General features: G+C 42.7%; 1 long non-coding RNA gene across 1 annotated transcript in view; it reads right to left on the bottom strand.

Annotated features, from left to right (window-relative positions):
- Nucleotides 1-14268, bottom strand: part of LOC102454236 (uncharacterized) — a 64641-nt gene extending 50373 nt beyond the window's left edge. Inside the window, exon 1 of the long non-coding RNA XR_012904375.2 lies at nt 14094-14268. This is a non-coding gene — a long non-coding RNA (uncharacterized LOC102454236). The remainder of the gene's footprint in view (nt 1-14093) is intronic.
- Between the last annotated feature and the right edge of the window lie 722 nt (nt 14269-14990).

Genomic DNA, 14990 nt, shown 5'->3' with positions numbered 1-14990 from the left:
ATCCACTCAGTGTGCAGCGGCAGTCAAAAAAAGCAAATAGAATGTTAGGAATAATTTTGAAAGGGATAGAGAATAAGACAGAGAATATGTTATTGCCTCTATATAAAAAAATGTTACACCCACATCTTGAATACTGCATGCAGATGTGGTCCTCTCATCTAAAAAAAAGATATATTGGCATTAGAAAAGGTTCAGAAAAGGGCAACAAAATGATTAGGGATTTGGAATGGGTCTCATATGAAGACAGATTAAAAGGACTTGGACTTTTCAGCTTAGAAAAGGGGGTATATAAGAGAGGTCTATAAACTCATGAAAGGAGTGGAAAAAGTGAATAAAGAAAAGTTATTTACTTTTTCCCACAATATAAAGATTAGGGGTCACCAAATGAAATTAATAGGCAGGAGAGGGATCACGTGATGATTACCTCTTGTGTTCCCTCCCTCTTCCCACCCTGCCAGGGGCATGGGTGCCTAGCGAAAAGGGGGGGCAAAGTGGCTCCCCCACCCTCACAGCAATTATGGTGTGGGGGGAAGGGGGGAGAAGCCGAGAAGCATTCTGGCCCCACTCCTTCTGGATTAGGCCCTGCCCCTTCCCGCCCAGGCAAAAAATTATGAGTCTACTATACATCTTATCTTGGGAGCTTTAGCTCATGAAATAGCTTCTCGTGCTTTTTTAGCTCTGGAAGACCCTGGTTTAATCTTTGCTGCTGACTAAAACTTCAGCCATTACATAAGAAGTCCTTCATAAATAGTCACGTGATAGATATACTCTATTCTGAGGTTTGACACTGGTGAAGCTTTGTTGCAGGAGCTCAGTCAGTGGGGTGATCTTTCTTGGCATAACTCAGATTTGGAATATCCATTAGTTGTGGTCAGACTTGTTTCCCCCAGTGGAAATTCTTCCCCACTGGAAACTCTGACAGGCTCCACTAGCATCAATTAACTGGAAAACTAGTTGCCACAGGAGCCAATATTGTTCCAAACCATAGTTTCCAATTAGAACTAGCAGAATTTTTTTAGCTGGAATTTCCAGAAGGGTGGAATGGTCAGTACTTGACTCTGATGATATGTCGAGAACTGAGCCCTCCTGGTTTGATGCCACTGCTTGTGGGTTACTTGGTGATAAATGAATAATACCAGAAATGAAATAAAGTTCCATGAGGTCTCCAAACTGTATCTTTCTATTTAGTCCATAACACCCATCTTTTGCCATCAGCAACCAGCCATCCTTTATGGCTGTAGCATTCTCCCACTCTGCAGTAATTGCTAGTAATATGCTGATTAATCTAAGTGCCTGTGAATGTGATGGAGTGTGGTAATGTAATGCATCTCAGTTACAATTTAGTTCTCGCACTCTTGGTGTCTGTGTTTAACTGGAAACTGCTTGCAAATTCACAGAGGGCCTGTGTATGACTGCAAATACTCTCCTCAGTCAAGTGTTGCCATGAGTGGACATATTTCATTAAATCTGTGGTAAGGAGTCATCAAGGAGTGTTGAGGAAGGTTTTAGATGGTTTTTTCCTCTGGTAAAGCTGAAGGCAAGACTGAGTCCATCTACACTGCACAGCATTGGCAGCTGCACATAGGCTACATAACTAGACACCACAGTGAAAACCTTCCTTACTCCCTGTCAGAGAAAATGCTCATATGGGTTCAGAGATCATCAACTTGTCTTCTCTGAAGACAAATATGTATTCAAAGCAAGATCTTTGTTACCTTTATACTGTCTGAATTCTAACAGGGCAGAATAACTGAACAGGAAGATAGAGATCCCCTGAATTATTCAGGGTAGACTGGAAAGACTTTTGGGAAACTGGAAGTTTATTGCACAACCACCACCATTTGGAATTAGAATATGTAGCTCAGTTTGTATTTGACCTGCTTTAACTTCTCTACTACACGCATCTGAAGAAGAAGGTTGTGCCCACAAAAGCTCATGATGCTATTTATATATTTTTGTTAATCTCTAAGGTACTACAGCACCACTTTTACTTTTTTTTTTTTTAAGTTTTTTTAAGTCACAAGCTAACACGGCTCCCCTCTGAGACTTCTCAACTCTCATTCTTTTGTCCTAGGGTATGTCTACACTACAGCATTATTTCAAAATAACTTATTTTGAAATAACATGTCTAGACACAAAATTCATTTCGCTATTTCAAAACAGCACGTCCACACTGAGTGGACACTGAATCGCATTTAAGGCCAGCTGAAACTGGTTCCAGGAGGGCATCAGATCAATAGTTACTTTGTGTGGCTGCTGCCTGAGGTTATCTGAGGCTTGTGCTTAAAGGGACCCTGGAGGACTCTGGTCCTCCACTAGGGCTCTCTGGTCCAGTCACATCCACGGCTGGTTCAACCTGTGCTACCGAATGACATGGTGTCAGACAGTGGCTCATTCTAATCCAGCAAAAATAATAGGCACAGAAAATGCCAGTGTTCATCCCTTCTAAAAACTTTCAGTTTGTTCAGGCTGAGTGGAAAGAGGGCTTCATCAGATTCTCGGCTGCATCAAGGCTTACCCCAGAGCAGCAAAGCACAGGCTAGCTAAGTAACATACAGTGGGCAGTGAAGCTGAAAATACATACAAATTATTTGCCTTCTCTAAGGAAAGAGAAAAGAATTGTTCTGACATTCTTAGAATTCTGAGCCTTTTCGAGACACGGAGAGAAAGAGAGAGAGAGAGAGAGAGAGAGAAAGAGAGCGCGCACACATGCACTATAGCAAGGCCTAGAAAGTGCTAGGAAGGCATTATAAAGACCTTTCATGAAATAGCAGAGTATCAGGACGATGGTATTACTAGAGATGATTCCCAAGGGTTTCTGCAATACATGACCCAGTTATTTGGATTCTGCACTGGGGCCTCAATTCTCCCTAAGCATGGAGGTCTTGTAATCAATTTGTTCCCCTCATCAGAGTCTCTGATGTAAAAATCAAGCATACATGAGACATAAATATGGGTCTCTAACATAGGTGTCTTTAACTTAATGTAGAATAATCAGTGATGCAGAAAGAATTCAGAGGAAATACTGGCCTCTTGTTTACTGAGGAAAGCTGACTCCCTCTGAACAGCCTCCCATCAGCTGCAAGAACTGGATTGCTGAAGTTGGAGAGAACAAACTGTGCTTATGTATTATATTATATTAGCTTTAACCTCTCAACTCTCATTCTTTTGTCTTCTATAATAACTACAACAGGCTTATTATTAGACGTTTTCTGGAATTGGAGGGAATTCTATGAGATATAAAAGGATTTACTGAGGGATGAAGAAAGTCATCAGGTTATAATACATTTATAGATGCCATCTTAAACTCCTGAGGTTCACATGAGCTTGCCATACTTTTCAGCTCTGACATTAATCTCAATGTAGGGAGAGTTTCCCCTTTGTAATACAATTAATTTAAATGTACAAAGGAGAAACTCCTAACAGCTTCATACTCTGTCTTAAATTAAATGGAAGAATAACCAAGACCAGGTATCAATTATGTTTTTTTATTTCAAAAGAACAGACTTTGGGAAATTTAGAGAAATCAACTGGAGGAAGAGTCTATATTCCAGAATGTATGAAAGGATTATATATTTATATATGAAAGGACCTAAATATGGAGGGCAAAGCTTTTTTAATAAATTAGTTTAAAGATAAGTCAAGCTGAATTAAATCTTGCCAAGGAAATTAAAATAGTAAGGGGGTGGGGTTTTTTTAGCTATGATTAATAAATAGAGACTTAGGATGGATGAAGTCAGGCTGCTATGCACAGGGAGGGAATGAAGATAATTTAGGTCTGGCCCCAAAGCACCATGGATACTTTGCCTCAGTTGTCAGTGAAGATGAGAATATGGAACATGGGTATGAAGGCAGAAAAGGTAATGGAAATGAGTTTATAGAAATGGAAATTACTACAATTGAAGCAGAATTAAAGTTTCAGTATCTTAATGTGCTCAAATTAGGGGCAGAGAATAATTTCTATCCTACAATTCTGACAGAACTGGCACATGAGATTGCAAGTCCACTTGCAAGGAATTTTTTAATGAATATCTCTATTTGGAAATAGTACCATATGACTGGAGAATAGCTAAAATTGGACTTTCATTTCAGAAAGGGGTGGGGAAGTGATCTAGGCAATTATAGACTTATTAGTCTGATCTCAGTACAGTAAACTCTATTATCTGACATGTTGCAGGAACGGGGAGTGCCAGTTAACTGGGAGTTACTAATTAAATGCCAATTTTCAAAGAATTGGAATACAATAAAATGAATCAAGTGTAAAATAGCACACAGGTACTCACCAATCCAGTAATAGTGCTGCACCATAGAGTGGTTGGATTCTTGAAGCACTTAGGTGTACATAGGTAACATTTTCTGTATAGTAGATCCTGATAATACTACATATTACTATGGGCAGAATATGGTGTACATCCACATTACTAAACATATACTTAACACTAATATTAAACTGAACATAATTTAATCTTTGATGATTCAGAAGGCATTTCAGGATTTTGCAATGCTTCGGGGGCATTGTTATCAACATTAGTTATCATTGTAGACGTAGAAGGTGTAGGAGATTGGACTGAATCTGTAATGACCCTGTAACATACCCCAGTAGCTGCTTTTTTGAATAAATCCTTGATTTCAGCTTGCTTACTTGTCTTCTGCCTCTTTTGCATAAAAGTAGAGCACAGAGTATGCAATTGCATAATGTGCTAGATAATATACTAGTCCAGTGAAGATTTGTACTGAGAAGAAATCAGAAATGTTGGTTAATAGAGTGCAAGATAATAGAGCTTTTACTGCAGTATGTAAGGTTTTAGAACACATTGTGTAAGAAAGAATAATTAAATTCATGGAGCTAAACAGAAAAGAAGGAATAATGGAACATGGATTTACTAAAGATAGATTGTGCGAGACTAACCTGAGATCCTTCTTTGAGGAAAAGAATGGTTAAGATCAGAGCTAGACTAGACTAGACTAGAGCTAATATTGTACTTGGATTTCAGTAAAGCAATTGACACAGTACCACATGGGAAATTATTAATTTCATTAGAGAAGAAGGTGATTAGTACAAGATTTTTAAGGTGGTTAAAGGAAGAAGGCAGCTGGTTGTGCTGAAAGGAGAGCTATTGGACTGCAGGAGGCTGTTAGGAGTTCCTCCAGGATCAGTTTTGGGACCAATCTTATTCAGTATCTTTTTTAATTACGTTGACACAAGAAATAAGAGTGTGCTCAAGAAACCTGTTGATGATACAAAATTGGGTGGCATTGTCAGTAGAGAGAGATTGATCAGATTATTGTGCAGGAAGATCTGAATAACCTTGAATTACCGGAGTAACAGAAATGGGATGAAATTCAATAGTACAGAGTGTAAGGTCACACACTTGGGATCTAATAATTTCTGCTATAAGCGGGGGTGTCTCATTAGCTGGAAGTGATAGAGAAGAAAGACCTGGGTGCACTAGTTAGTCAGAGGATGACTGTGTCACCAATGTGATCCAACTGAAAAAACGGGCAAATGCATCAGGGGAGGCACTTCTAGCTTGTATAAAGTACAGGCAGTCCCCGACTTACGCGGATCCGACTTACGTCGGATCCGCACTTACGAACGGGGCTTTCTCGCCCCGGAAGTCGGGGCGAGAAAGCCCCGTTGGTAAGCTGCTCCGGTGCCCCTGGTCTGCTGGAGACCGTCTCCAGCAGACCAGGGGCACCGGGCAGGTTCCCGCGCTTCTGAGGCTTTGCCAGAGCAAAGCCTCAGAGGCGCGGGGAACCGCCGCTGCTGCCGCTTCAATCTGGGTGCCTGTGGTCTGCTGGGGACCGTCCCCAGCAGACCACAGGCTCCCGGACTGAAGCCGCAGCCGCGGCGGGGTCCCTCGCCTCTGAGGCTTTGCCAGAGCAAAGCCTCAGAGGCTCTGCTCCCCGTGTCCCTGGTCTGCTGGGGGGGGGGGGGGGCAGCTAGTGTGCTCCCCCTCCCCCCCCCAGCAGACCAGGCTTTTGTTTTGGACTCTGGGGCAGAGCAGCTGGGGCGCTGCCGATTGGTCCTGCAGCGCCCGCTCTGGGCACTACTGGACCAACCCGGCAGCACCCCAGCTGCTCTGCCCCAGGTCCTGATTCAGCCGCTGCTGGTCAGTTTCAGCAGCGGCTGAATCAGGACGCCTGGGGCAGAGCAGATGGGGTGCTGCTAGGTTGGTCCAGTAGCACCCAGGAGCGGCGCTACTAGAGCAACCCAGCAGCACCCCAGCTGCTCTGCCCCAGGCGTCCCCAAGTCAGCTTCTGCTGAAACTGACCAGCGCTGACTACAGGAAGCCCCAGGCAGAGTTGCTCTGCCCCGGGGCTTCCTGGAATCAGCTGCTGATCAGTTTCAGCAGCAGCTGACTTGGGGACGCCTGGGGTTCTTAAGTTGATTCTGTATGTAAGTCAGAACTGGCGGTCAGTTTCAGCAGTGTCTGAATCTGGACGCCAGTTCCGACTTACATACAGATTCAACTTAAGAACAAACCTACAGTCCCTATCTTGTACATAACCCGGGGACTGCCTGTAATAGTGGAGAGAAGGGTATGTACAATTTTGGTATCCCATGTTCAAGACAGAGGGATCCAAATTGGAACAGGTGCAGAGAAAAGCTATAGCGGGATCAGGGACATGGAGAGCCTATCTAATGAGCGGGGACCGGAAGAGCTTGGCTTGTTTAGTTTAGTAAAAGGAAGGGGGAGAAGGGATAAATGTGTCAGGGATTAAATACCAGGGAGGAGGAAGAGCCATGTAAGCTCAAGGAGAATGTTGACACAAGCCCAAATAGGTATAAACTAGCTGTGCACAAGTTTAGGATGGAAAACAGAAGATGATTTCTAAACATCAAAGGCATAGAACTATAGGAATTATGGGAGCAAAAACAGCTTTGAGAGAGAATTGGAAAAATGTGTGCAGGGATTGTATGATGGGACTGCTTGCTCTGGGTCTCACTATTTGCCACATGTAGGATCAATAAGGAACCTTCCTTGGGGTCATATTGTCAGTCACCTTGGAGGGAGGAGGGGATTGCCTTCCTCTGCAGAGTGGGGTGTGGGTTATTTGCCGGGATTGTCTGGGTATCTCTCATTTTAATCAAGTCCCTGTCACTGAAGGGGTCTTAGAGAAGGTGCACCTCAGTTTCTCCTATAAAACTGTGTGTCACAGGCAGAGAAGTCTGTTGAGGGCTGTCATATGAGTTAATTTTAGTTTCTGGGTTTACTGGCTTGTGATATACAGTATGTCAGACGCGATGATCACTTCTGGCCTTAAATTCTACAAGATTATGGAATGGGTTAAGGACGGGCTGAACTAAAAAAGTAGAGCAGCAGTGCTGTTACCATCTGGTGCACAGGCAGCTGTATTGCTAAAAACAAACACAAAACAAGTTTAAAAGGCACTAAAAATGCCTTTTAAAAAGACACTCTGCTCACATTTAAAGATGAGAGAAAGGAACAGGGAATATTAGTGCTACAAAAAGGGGATGAAGAAAACAAATGGAAGGAATTAATACGAGAGTTCTATCATATCCTTATTTTCTATCATAAATAAGGTTAAAGATCTCTTTTTAAAAATCCATGCAGAAAATTGTGGAGACAGCCGCATTCTTTGGCCGCTGATCCATCTTTCAACCAAACTAGGTTTTCATACCCAACATGGTGCATCTACACAGCACCCAAAGCTTGAAATAAGATACACAATTTGAGCTATGCAAACTGCATAGCTTATTTCGCATCAATTTTGAAATAGCGTATTTCAAAATTTGGCACTGTCTACACAGCACTTATTTAGAAATAAATTGCTATTCTGAAACGTCCCTTACTCCTCGTGGAATGAGGTTTACAGGGACATCAGAATAGCGAGCCCATTATATTTTGAAATAACGAATGGGCTCAAAAGTTGCAGAATAACTATTTTGGGATACCAGAGGTATCCCGAAATAGTGCTGCAGTGTAGACATAGCCCATCTGAGCTGCTTTTAAAGAGCCACCTGGTCTCTTAAAATCACCACCCAAAAAAGTGTTCCCTTTTTTTTGTACCTGATCACGGGCCTGGAAATATTGAGTCATGCCTCAGTCCAACTTTATGGTACAGAAAGTCTGATTCTCTGGTATGGCACAGCTATTTTGTACCTACAAGCTCTAGTCCTAGCCTCATTACTTCACATCGAGCCAGCTTAGCTAGCCCAGACTAAAAACATCATTAGGTGCAGCACTTGTAGCCTATTAACTGTTATCTGCCTTATTTCAGCCTACTAAAATATTTGCTTTGTTTTAGTTAATTAGCAGCTTTATGATTTCATTTTTGTTTTTCCTTTATATAGATTTAAATATGCTGGTAATGCAAGGGGCCTGCAGAATTCATTTTCTGTAAAATGGCTTAAAGCAGTAGATAATCAGTGAAATACTTGTTTGTGATTTTCCATAAAGGGGTGAAGCAAGAGTTTGTGGTTGGCGCAAGAGTTTATTTTTTGAATCCTGCCTGGAATTTAAAGTATAAATCTGCTAACATAGCACTAACGGTTATTTTGAATTTCCTGCGCAATCACAACAGATGGAGGCCCTAGACCACAACCTCCCGCGCTTTCTCTGTGGCTCCAAGAAATTATCCAAGAAAACATCAGTCATTCATAATAAATATTCAGAAGATACCCAAAGATTTCTTCTAATCAAAAATGGTACCCTCAGAAATCTTAGGGTGCTAGGCCCAGTTATGGAAAAGGGTGGTATATCCGGAACATTTTGGCGCCAAAAAGGATATTTAGGCCTAGGGATTTTGCGATATCGGGGCTGCTGAACCAGTGTCACTGAAAGCAGTCCACTCTGGTGTGTTATTTTGTCAGGTCAGAGAAACTGAACACTTATATCTAGCTCCTTCTATAACTGCTTCTTTATTTTCTTAATTTTGCTTAAGTTTGCATTTAGGAATCCTACTAACACTTGCGCCCAGGTCTTCCAAGGGAAGGGAAGCCACCCTTCTCCATCAAACCATGGGCACCTTGTGTGTGTAGGAATTATTATTATTACTCCTTGTACACTTAGATAAGTTTTAATTTGATTGTGTTAATGACATCTTGGGAAGGAATTCAAGTAATTTGTGTTCTTACTGTTTTTTTTTCATGGTAAGCATTATCGTTATTCCATTAGCAATAAAGCAGTTTTCTATTTAATTCCCTGAGTTAAAGTCTGGTTGCTGTTGGTCACCTGCCAGTCCTCAAGACAGAGAACCTTGTGGTTCCACTGAACTGTAAGTTGGGATAGAGGACAAACCTAGATCTTTTCCTGATCAGATTGGTGAGACTTACCCATCCAAATTTTACTAGAATCCTTCCCAGGCTACACAATCCATCCACAAAGATTCAGTTGCAGAATCTTGGCCTTAAGGCTTTTCTTGTGCCCCAGAGAACTATAGCCAGCAATTAAAGCACATGTTTGGCTGGGTTTGGGTTCTCCTATTTGTGAATGAGTGTACTAGATAGATTTATATCATACCTCTGTTACAACTCTGACTTGTCTGTCTTAATATTTGTTTTCATCCCCCTGAAAATGGCTCAAGTGTCATGCTAAAACAATGGACTCCCATAAAACAATTGGCACTCCCTGCTTCATAGTACTTTAAATCATTTATTGCTATAAACACTTTTAACATTGTCCCACCACCTTGGAAAACTGCCTTGCACACCTGTAGATGTGCCTTGGAAAAATCAGATTATGAAACATTGGTTGCTTGGTCTCTCTCTGCACAAATAAAGTAGCATAGAATTAACCTTAAGTCGACTTAAGGAATTCAGTTTACTGATAAGATTGGAGTGCCTCCTGACATTGAAGTTTTAGTATAGCTCACAGTATAGTATTTCCTCCCATCTGTGATCATTACAAATGTCTATTAAGTCTTTAGTCTGTATTATCTTCACTCCTGCACTGAGACATTTATATTAGCAGCTATTATTGTCTTTAAAAGACATTTTTACTCTATCACTTAAGAGTTTGACTAATGTAACTATTAAGCATTTTGTCTTTATTTCTTAATCTTTTTTCAACTGTTTCCAATGCATTCCCAGATAACATTTCAGTCCAACAACTCTACTTCTAGAAACTAAAATGAAAAACCTTATAAAAATAAGTTTAAAGTTTTGACAAGGTGACAAAAGTACGTACATTTCAATTTAAGGATTTCAACTTCATTATTCTCCTAAAACATTAATTTCATTTGGTGTTCTCTAGTTCTTCTATTATGGGAACTAATAAATAACTTTTCTTTATCAGCCCTCTCCACACCACTCATGATTTTATAGACCTCTATCATATCCCCCCTCAGTCTCCTCTTTTCTAAACTGAAAAGTCCCAGTCGCTTTAACCTCTCCTCATATGGGACCCGTTCCAAACCCCTAATCATTTTAGTTGCCCTTTTCTGAACCCTTTCCAAGGCCAAAATATCTTTTTTGAGGTGAGGAGACCACATCTGTACACAGTATTCAAGATGTAGGCGTACCATAGTTTTATACAGGGGCAGTAAGATATTCTCAGTCTTATTTTCTATCCCTTTCTTAATAATTCCTAGCATCCTATTTGCCTTTTTGACCGCCGCTGCATACTGTGTGGAAGTTTTCAGAGAACTGTCCACAATAACTCCAAGATCTCTTTCCTGATTTGTCGTAGCCAAATTAGCCCCCATCACACTGTACGTATAGTTGGGGTTATTTTTCCCAATGTGCATTACTTTACACTTATCCACATTAAATTTCATTTGCCATTTTGTTGCCCAATCACTCAGTTTGGTGAGATCTTCTTGGAGTCCCTCACAGTCTGCTTCTGTCTTGACTATCCTAAACAGTTTGGTATCATCTGCAAACAGATTCCTATGCCTGGGCTAGGCAATGGTAGATGCTGACCAAAAAGGTATGTATGAAGCACCATCCATCTCCTGGAGTGAGGTCATAAGCCCAAGCTTCAGGGAGAACCCTAGCTCTGCTAGTAGTTCTCAGCCTCGCATGCTCTCCTGGAGTTAAGTACCTGTCCTATTTTAGCAAGAACCCAGGGAAAAAGTATTCTTTCCTCATTATGCTAACCACCGGACTTAGAGGTCTCACTAGCAATATGCGACACCCTCCCCCCCCCCCCCCCCCCCCAGTTTAAGTCCCATCTCCACTTGGAGAGAAAGGATTGGAATGGAGATCTATTCCCAAGGGAACTTTTACTGCAGTTATTTGGATGCTGAGTGAGCTCAGGCACTTATAGGCTTTAGTGGGAGACTGTGCATTGCAGTGTTTCCTAAACCGAGATTCAAGCATCAGCCCCTATTCCTTTTGTGAATCCAGGCCTTCAATTAAATTTTTCAAAGGCACTTGGTATTTGACAATTATGCTTCTTCGTGTTTTAAGGCACTTTTGGAGATGTAAGTTAGGCTACAAAATCATCCAGGCACTTTAGAGAAGGTGACCCTTAATCCCTCTCTGCTACATTGCAAAACAGAAATAATCGCTCTTTTCTCCCTCACAGGGATTCTGGGAGAACACATTCATTCATGTTTGGGAAGTGAGGTGAGGAGGGCTATATGAATATCTGGCTGGATAACCTCTATAAAGCACAGAAGTCAGACAAATATGAAGTGGTTTCTGAGGAAAAAAACAAGACTGCTTTAAAAAGGGGAAATGAAATGTAGTTACAATGCCAAGCACAACATAGTTTTGGTAACCATGCACAGGACAATAAGAGCAATAGGAAAAGACATCCAGTATCTTTATATTAGCCAGATGATGGATGCCTTCAAGTGAAATCAGTGGGTCCATGAGCAACAGATTTGCCACTATCAATACTATTATTTTCATACCAACCCTTTTCTAAAGTTTATCAATAAAACTAAAAGCTCAGGAGGAAAAAGAAAAGAAATCTTATTTTTCTGCTCTGCTGGAGATTGACAGTAATTGATCAGGTGACATCACAGTTGAAAGTGTCTATGCAGAAATATACTTTTGTAACTTTCTCTCAAGCACTTAGCAGCAGCAATGAAGGTGTTCCATACATCTAGGTGGAGAGTCTCATGAAAAAAAATTGAAGATCCACCCAGAATGCAGGGGGAGGAGGACACAAAGAACTCCTGCTCCAGTTCTCTTATGTAGGCAGGATTCCCTCTCCCAAGCATTCTATTAGACAAACAAGGGAAACTTTTTTAAGAGAAGCAAGAACACAGAAGCTGAAAGGGACGGGGGAGAGAAATCAGCTATTAATATATTCAAAGTCAGGTTAAATCACTCAGCAAAACTGTAGTGCTCCATTCTACTCTTTCCACACCAGTCTCTCTCCAATAGGCAAGGGTCCAATGGCCACCCACCTCAAACCCACTCAGAGCCCAGACTTCTAAGAGTAGAACCCTCTGCAAGTTTGGCTTTGGTCTTCTTGAAGCTTCTTTCCAAGTTATACAATGAGGTGCCACCACCTGGCCCAGACTTTTAACTCAGCTCAGTTTAAGTTCTAAGTGCTGGAGGATCTCACTGGTGTCACCTCTACTTTGCTACTGCTCCCTTGGTTTCTGTTGAGGAGGCCTCACTGAGCTGTATTCTCTCAAGGAGTCCTGTAGGCACCACAGAATCCTTAGCAGGTAGAAAACAAGAGCTTTCAGGACAATAGCTCAGAGTCCTTGCTAACTGGAGATGACCTGCTTATTGTAAACAGAAAGTTCTTCCCCTTTTAGAGTTCACACTTTACCTCTCTAACAAAGACCAAGTCCGGTACATTTTTGGGACTTTGAAGAGCAACTGGTGGATTTGTGGGTAAGAAAGACAGGTCAGTGATGCTGTTGATAGCAACTTATTTACCTTTCTACCAACAGAACAAGCAAAGAGCTCCTATAACTTACACTATATTTTGAGGTTTGAATGTATAAAGAACCTATTGAACATCAGCAAAATAGGAGCAAAAGGTGTGGCAATGGGCTATTCAAGCAAACACTTATTGTCACCTCATATTTCCAGTGTGCTTTATCTACTTCCCCTCTATCTCACAAAACCAGAATTAAATTCTAGGGCACATGAATATCAGTTATTCCATGCATTTGTTATACATTAAAACAATCTATCATCAATTAAAAGTAATATGAACCGATGAACCTAGAGAAAATAAATCTAATGTGGTTATGAAATAAAGTTTCATAACAGATATGTTCATTATTCATGCACTATCCTGCTGTCAAAGATCCCATGCACATACGGATTTATTGCAGCTTTCCTGGAAACTACAATTGAACAAACATACTGTATGAACAAACTGTTCACACAGCTGTTTCAAATCAATTAATCTCAACATAAGCAGTTCTTGGACCAGATCAATATTGCTTCAAGTGAATCCTTACTCAGATCATGTTCAAACAGAGAAGCCTTAGCTAGAAAAGCAAAGACTGAAGATTGGATTTGCCAACAGTTTTTGCAGCCCACTGGAGACTCAAGAAAATCTCAATCTATTTAGAGCACTCAAACTGGGGAACTTTTACATTATTGCTCACATTATCCAAACCCCTGGGGTATAACCCACATGTTGAGAAACATGGGAATGAATGATGATAATATTCGAAAGATGACAGACAATAGTGTAAATCTAATTAAGAATGCTTCCTTTAGTTTGTAAAGCAGGACCAGTGATGAAGTAAGGCCATGGGATACTGGGGAAGTATTTCTTCCTTTCCATTGATCATGTAGCAGTATTATCAATGCTCTGTTGGAAAAATCTTGCAGGGAAGAATTCAGAGGGGACAAATACTCTTCAGGTTCAACTCAAAATTCCCTGCACATTGTGGCGTCAGGGACTCAATGTTTCTCTCTAAACCCACAAATGTTCTATCCCAAGAGCCACACAGACTTGAACAAACCTAAAATGGAACACTTGTCTACATTAACAAACCTCAGGCCCCTGATGCTGCCTATTCACTGGAAGCATGTGTGTGTGACTGCCCCATAGATCTCCTCCTCTGGAGCCAGTGCATCTGTACCCAAGTCCTGGGGACCGGGAGCATTCCCCCGCCCCGGGATGGGGGTCCCGTGGGCTTGCAGCCCCTTTTGCCCCATGCGCGCCCCCCCCCCCCCGCCCCCGCCGGCCTCTGTCTACCTTTTGGCTGCTCCTGCAGCATGGGCCCTCAGTCCTGGCAGCTTGCGTCCGCGTTCCTGGGGAGACCCTTTGGAGGTCCCGGTGCTCGGGTCCACTGGCTCTGCATCCCTGGTGTGGTCACCACTTCCTCAGTCTGCAGGGGGCAGAGGAGGTGGCTGAAAGCAACACCAGACCCTGCTGTCTTCCCCCCCACACACTTTTTCCTCCTCCCTTCTGCCCTTATCTGCTCCCTCCCGGCGTACCCCCGCCTGCATCCCGCTCTGCCCAGCATCCCCGGGTCCTAATGCCTGCTGGCTTGACCCCGGGGCAGGGTGCGCATGCATGGCATCCCCGGGCACGTTCTCTTGCCCTGCACCAGCTGCTCCACCCACGCCGCAGCCCGCCGGCTCCAGGCCGCTGTCAATGCGGGGGTTGGATCCCCCGTCACAACATCCCCACCAATTAGAAAAGGCCAGTGAGAGGGGTTTGGGCTGGCCTAACTGTGTGTTTGGCTGCTCAAGTTGTGCTAATTCACTACAGGTAGCACACATCCCCCAGGAGATATTAACTACAGGTTGAACCTCTGAAAACTGGCACTCTATAGTCTGGATTATGGATGCCCCTGGACCAGAGAGTCCAGGAGACCTATGTAGGAGGGCCAGCAGCCCAGCCAGGGGCAGCGGGGCCAGGGCTGCAAAAGTGCTGGGGCCGGGCCAGAAAACACCCGCAGACCACAGCAGTGAGGGGCCAGCATGGTGTCAGGGACTAAAGAAGCCTGTCTGCCTTTGGAAGTGTGGGGCTGAGAACTCTGGCAACCCACAAGAGTGCAGAAGTCCGCAGCAGCACAGGGGCAAGGAAACATGGCAGCATGGGGCTAGGGGCTGGAGAACTCCAGATGCCCATGGCAGCCTGGGGTTG

Source organism: Pelodiscus sinensis, chromosome 4 (genome assembly GCF_052426305.1).
Source record: "Pelodiscus sinensis isolate ZL-2025 chromosome 4, ASM5242630v1, whole genome shotgun sequence".
NCBI lineage: Eukaryota > Metazoa > Chordata > Testudines > Trionychidae > Pelodiscus > Pelodiscus sinensis.
Note: the sequence above shows the minus strand (reverse complement) of the source record. Positions and strands in the feature narration are given on the sequence as shown.